We start from the raw sequence: 6,661 nt of genomic DNA, 5'->3' as shown, positions 1-6,661 counted from the left end.
TTCATTTTCATCATATTTTTTTTGGGCTATGTCAAAATTTATTACAGCGTCTAGGCAGGCCACAAGATTAGACAAGATGAGGGTCTTGTTAGAGACGAGGATTTAGGAGGTGAAAGAAGAATCCAAGAAGTGGGTTGAGGTAGCTGCCAAGGCTAAGGAAAAGGCAACTGAGCTACAAAACTTGATTGAGGAGCTGAAAACTGATGTGGTGGAAAAAGATACTTGTCTTGATCATCTACAGAAGAAGAACAATGAGCTGAGTACTCTTCTTTCCAAGGCAAAGGAAGATGCAGTGACTGAATTCAAGGCGTCCAAGCAATACACTAATCTTCTGGACGCCAATTATGCACCAGGCTTTAAGGATTGTAGAATGAATGCTATGGAAAATTTAGCTCCCTTAAGCTTAACCTGGCTGCTTCTACTAGCTCTCTTTTTCAAACTAGCTTTGAGGATGTCAATGTGGAAGACGATGCTACCACTCAGACACCTCAAGACGACCCCAATGCTAATGCCCCTTCTTCTTAAAGATGAGACCTTTACATTTAGGTTATCCTTAGTATTTCTTTTTCTTTTTTTGGTTTGATCCATTGTTTTGGATCTTTTTATTGTAACCCAAGTACATTTTATCTCGTCCATGGTTTTAGGACGGGCTTCTAAACAATTGCCTTTTGGGCTTTTTATTTTAACAAGGGTTTTTTGGACTTTATGAATGTTTGTTTCCTTTCTATCATTGTGTGGATGAATTTTTTTTTTTTTTAACAATTGGTTTCACTCTTGACTCGTCCATGATAGAAGTTGTATTCATTCATCCTTTTGAATTTTGCGAGTTATTTTTTAAGTATAGCTCGTCTTTGGGGATGGCAACACTTTTTTCCTTAGCTTTATTCGTCCTTAGACTTGGTTGCTAGTTTTATATTCCATCCATAAGCGTAACTTTTCCTCGTCCAAATAATTGGATTGTTATAGTTGGCGTCCTACTTGACATGAAATATTCATGTATGCATTTCCTCGTCCATGGGTAGGACTGATGTATTATGGGCTTTACTTCGTCCATTATCTGGATGAATATGTCTTGTTTTTCCTTGCTTGACCCTTGGGGAAGCATATAGACGTTAAATCTCCGTGTCCATAGATTTTACTTGTCTTGGGCTTTTAGCCTTCTTGTTGATTATTTTGAATAAAAACAATATAAATACTAAAAATTCACACGACATTATGTATATAGCATAAACATTGTTCATAGGTGAGGCATGTGCTTAGAAGCTAATGCCATTAGGGAATTTAATAAATACAAACTCCATAATCTCGTCCATAGCTCACGACACACAAATTTAAAGACTAAATATAGTTTTAGGAAATTAACACATGCACAAAGCTTATATTTAAATAGACTTCGAAACAAACTTTTAGTTGCTCATCCTAGGTAACGCTCGTCCAGGCTGGGACTTTACTGGTAATACCTTCTCAAGTGTTCAACATGCCAAGGGTGCTCCAACCTCCTCCTGTCCAAAGTTGCCAAGTAGTAGGATCCTTGTCTTCTGCAATTGATAACTTTGTAGGGTCCCTCCCAATTAGGTCCCAATTTCCCATGAGCTGGGTTCTTAGTTGCCAAAGAAACCTTTTTTAGGACGAGATCTCCTATATTGAACCACCTTGGATTCACCATTGCATCATACTGCCTAGCCATGAGGTTTTTGTATCGCGCCATCCTATGTTCTGTGTCCGTCCTTACCTTATTTATTAGATCGAGGTTTAAACGGAGTTGCTCTTCGTTGTCCTTATCTTGATACATCGTCGCCCTGTGGTTGGCCATATGCACTTCTGCAGGTATGACTGCTTCGCTCCCATAGGTTAGCTTGAAAGGAGTTTCCCTTGTAGGGGTTCTCACTGTCGTCCTGTATGCCTATAAAACACCTGGTAGCTCATCTAGCCATACTCCCTTTGCCCCCTTAAGCCGAGTTTTGATGATTTTCAACAAGGATCGTTTGCAACTTCGGCCTGACCGTTTGCTTAGGGGTGGGCGAGCGAGGAATAATGATTTTGAATTTTGAAGTGTTCATAGAAGTCCTTGAAAAGTGCATCGTCAAATTGTCGTCCGTTGTCGAACACTAATACTCTGGGCACCCCAAACTTGCACACAATGTTCTTCTAAATGAAATTCTTGACATTTTGTTGTGTGATACTCGCTAAGGGTTCTGCTTCTACCCACTTTGTGAAATAATCAATACCCACCACCAGAAAATTCATCTGTCTCGTCCCAAGTGGAAAGGGACCCAAGATGTCTAGCCCCCTTTGTGCAAAAGGCCATAGGGTCATCATCGGGGTGAGATATTCTGATGGTTGTTTGGGGATGTTACTAAACCGTTGGCATTGATCGCAGACCTTGACATATGCCTTGGCATCAGCTTGCATATTTGGCCAGTAGTAGCCTGCGCAGACGACTTTGTGGACAAGTGATCTGGCTTCTGAGTGGTTGCCACATGCTCCTTCATGAATCTCCCTCAATACATAATTGGCCTCATCTGGAGCTAAACACCTCAGATAAGGTTACAAAAACCCCCTTTTGTATAGTACCTCGTCCATGAGGACGTATCTAGCTGATCTGACTTTGAGCTTCCTGGCCTCGTCTTTTCCTTCTAGAAGCTTTCCGTCCTTCAAGTATGATACTATTGAAGTCATCTAATTTTCTTCACCTTCTATTTGCTGTACTTCTGAAAGTCTATGCTGGGTAGGTATTGAATTTCATCTAACTCGTCCATTACTTCGCTCGCTGAGGCTTCCTTTGCTAAAGTATCTGTTTCCATGTTTTTTTCTCTCGGGATCTGAATGAAATCAGCTTCCTTAAACTTCTTTACAAGGCGTACCACCTTATTAAGGTACTTCTTTATTCGTTCTTGTTTGACTTCACATGTCCCATTTACTTGGACTATGACTAGCTGAGAGTCTCCAGTACTAGTAACGATTCTGCTTCCACAGATTTAGCCAACTCTAGTCCTTTAAGAAGAGCTTCATACTCAACTTTATTGTTGGTTGTTTGATACTACAGACGTACCTTGTGCTTCAATTTATCTCTCTCTGGGGATAGTAAAACAACTCCTATTCCTCCTACATGCTGTGTAGATGATCCATCCACACAGATGATCCACTTCTTACTATTCTCCACCTTGCTTAAGTCATCATAACTCTGAGTGAACTCTGCAATGAAGTTTGCCAGGGCTTGAGCTTTTATTACATTTCTGGGTTGGTACCTGATGTCAAATTTGCTGAGCTCGACAGCCCATTTGATCAGTCGTCCTGCGGCTTCCAACTTGTTCATTACCTTCTTAAATGGATGAGTCATCATGACATTGATGACATGAGCTTGGAAGTAATGTCTCAACTTCTTGGAAGCTGTTATTAGTACAAAGGCCAATTTCTCTATCAATGGATATCGTCCTTCCACTCCTCTGTGTGCTCTGCTTGTGTAGTAGACTGGCTTTTGCACCATTCCTTCTTCTTTGATTAACACTGAACTTACAGCATGTGGAGTCACTACTAAGTACAAGTACAATTCCTCTCCTAACATAGATGGACTCAGCAAGGGGGCCGTGGTGAGATATATCATCAGGTCTTGAAAAGCTTTTTGACACTCGTCTGTCCATTCAAATACCTTTCTAAGAACCTTAAAAAACGGCAAACATTTATCAGTAGTTTTAGAGACAAACCTGTTGAGGGTAACAACTTGTTCGGTAAGAGACTGGAATTCTTTGATATTTCAAGGAGGCTCCATGTTCAGTATCGCCTGGATCTTATTTGGATTTGCTTCAATCCCCCTATGTGAAACCATAAACCCCAGGAATTTTCCTAATGACACTTCAAAAGCACACTTACTAGGGTTCAACCTCATGTTTACTGCCTAAGTGTGTCAAATGTTTTCTGCAAGTCGTCCAGATGCTTTCCTTCATCTTGACTTTTCACCAGCATGTCATCTACATAGACTTCTACATTTTGCCCAATCTGTGGACGAAACATGTGGTTAACCAATATGTTGCCCCAGCGTTCTTTAAATCGAAGGGCATCACCTTATAATAGAATAAGCCTTGACTTGTGACGAAAGATGTCTTCTCTTGGTTTGTCTCATCCATCCTTATCTGATTGTATCTAGAGAAAGCATCCATAAAACTAAGTAGCTTGTGATTCGCAGTGGAATCTACCAATTGGTCAATGTGTGATACCGGGTAGCTGTCTTTGGATCAAGCCTTATTTAGATTGGTGAAATCTACACACATTCTCCACTTACCGTTTGCCTTCTTGACCATTACTACATTGGCCAACTAGTCTGGATAATAAACTTCTCGAATGAACTTCACTGTCAAGTTCTGCACTTCTTCTTTAATAGCATTGTCTCTCTTAGGAGCAAACACCATTTTCTTCTGTCGTACAGGCTTAGAGGAAGGATACACAATTAGACGCTGGGTAATGACATTAGGGTCTATACCCGGCATATCCTCATGACTCCAAGCAAACACATTAATACTCTTCCTCAAGAAACGGACGAGGTCCTTATTAATCTTCTCTTTTAAATCTGCTCCAACCCTGGTACACCTCTCAGGGTTATTCTCGTCCAAGAAAATATTCTCTAATGCTTCGGTGGGCTTTGCCACAACTCTCCTTTGCTCAATATTCATCTTCTGAACTTGCTCGTCCATGGCCAATATGGCTAGGTAGCATTCTCTTGCTACCAGTTGATCTCCCTGCACTTGTCTTATCCCATGCTCAGTTGGAAATTTGACTGACAGGTGGTAAGTAGATGTAACTGCTTTCTAACTATTTAAAGTTGGTCTTCCAATTATGGCATTGTAGGAGGATGAACAATCTACCACCAAGAAATTCACGTCCCTGGCTACCTATTGTGTGTATGCCCCCACCACGATAGGTAATGTGACAGTGCCTACAGGCTGCACCTTTATTCCCACTGAATCCTACCAAGGGTGAGTTTACTGGACGAAATTGGTCTCGTTCGATCCTCATTTGCTGAAAGGCAGGGTAATATAAAATATCTGCTAAACTTCCATTGTCCACTAATATCCTTCTAGTTGTATAATTGGCAATGAGTAAAGTAATAACGATGGCATCATCATGGGGGTGGTGAACTCTTTCAGCATCCGCGTCCATGAATGTGATTGCTTGCTCGTCCGTGGTCCTCGTCCTTGGAGATCGTCCAAAGAGTTGAACATTCTGCACTACTTTCAAATACGTCTTCCTGGACTTGGACGACTAATCTGCTGAGCTTCCTCCTATAATAACTCTTATCTTTCCAAGCGGGGGTCACGATGACTCTTCTACCTTCCCTTTCAATTTCTCATCCTTATGTTCTCGTTCAAGGAAATTTCTCAACTTTCCTTGTCTTATAAGATTTTCAATTTGCTATTTCAGATCGTAACATTCATCCGTGTCGTGCCCATGGTCTTTATGGAAGCGACAATACTTGTTCTTATTGCACTTGTTAGGGTCTCCCTTCATTTTCTCCGGCCATTTCAAGGAAGGATCATCCTTGATTTGTATAAGGACTTGCTCAAGCGGCATGTTCAGTGGCATGTATTGTTGACTCCGTGCTGAAGGACTAGCCTTCTTACTATCTCGGTTTTTTTTATCTTCCATCCGTCCCTTTTTTAGACGAGGGGCCTGCTCGGAGTGGCGCATGGGGTTTGCTTCCATTTTCTTAGCTCTCTTCCTCTTCTTGGCTATGATCGCGTCTTTCGCATTCATAAAATTCTGGGCTAAATGGACAAGTTCAGCCATGGACTGAGGCTCCTTCTCATAAAGCTTGTGGATGAACAAATTAGAATTAACCCCATTGTGAAAGGCTGCCAATAGTAGCTTATCATCCATCTCATCCATCAACAGGGTTTCCTTGTTGAAATGAGTGATAAAGGACTGCAGGCTTTCATTCTCCCCCTGTTCTATGGTCAACAGGCTGGACGAAGAACGCTTGTGTCGCTGTCCCCCAATGAAGTTATTAACGAACAACTTGCTCAACTCTTCGAAAGAACTTATCGAATTCGGGGGTATTTTACTAAACCACACTCGAGCTGGACTTTTGAGGGTGGTAGGGAAGGCTCTACACATAATTTTATCTGGGACCCCCTGAAGGTGCATTGTAGTCTTAAAAGTAGTAATGTGATCAAACGGGTCATGCGCTCCATCATACGAATTCAAGGAAGGCATCTTGAATTTTGGAGGTAAGGGGTGACCATTGATGGAAGCCGTGAAAGGGGAATTTGTTCAGTGAACTAGATCCTCTACAGGATTTGTTCTTCTTATGTTCTCCCTTATCTCATCCATAACCTTCCTCATCTGGTCGATCTTTCTCTCCAAGTGTGGCACCCTTCTTGATGTGGTGCCCCTTGATTGACTTTCAGACATAGCATTTCTTCCATCTCCCTGGCTCTAGCCTTGTTCTTTTCCATATGCCTCATGTCGTTGCCTCCTGATATTAATCTCCTTTGTCAGTTCTTGGTTCTGACGAGTTAACTCTGCCATAGCTGCTGCCATGGATTGCACATGTTGAATAGAGGATGGTTGCATGGCAGACACAGATTGACGATCGCGATGGGGATTACTAGAAGCATCCCTACTTTCTTGATGGCCTGGGCTGGTAGCCCTTGATCTAGTCCGAACC

Source organism: Quercus lobata, chromosome 10 (genome assembly GCF_001633185.2).
Source record: "Quercus lobata isolate SW786 chromosome 10, ValleyOak3.0 Primary Assembly, whole genome shotgun sequence".
Classification (NCBI taxonomy): domain Eukaryota; kingdom Viridiplantae; phylum Streptophyta; class Magnoliopsida; order Fagales; family Fagaceae; genus Quercus; species Quercus lobata.
This window is presented reverse-complemented; position numbering follows the sequence as displayed.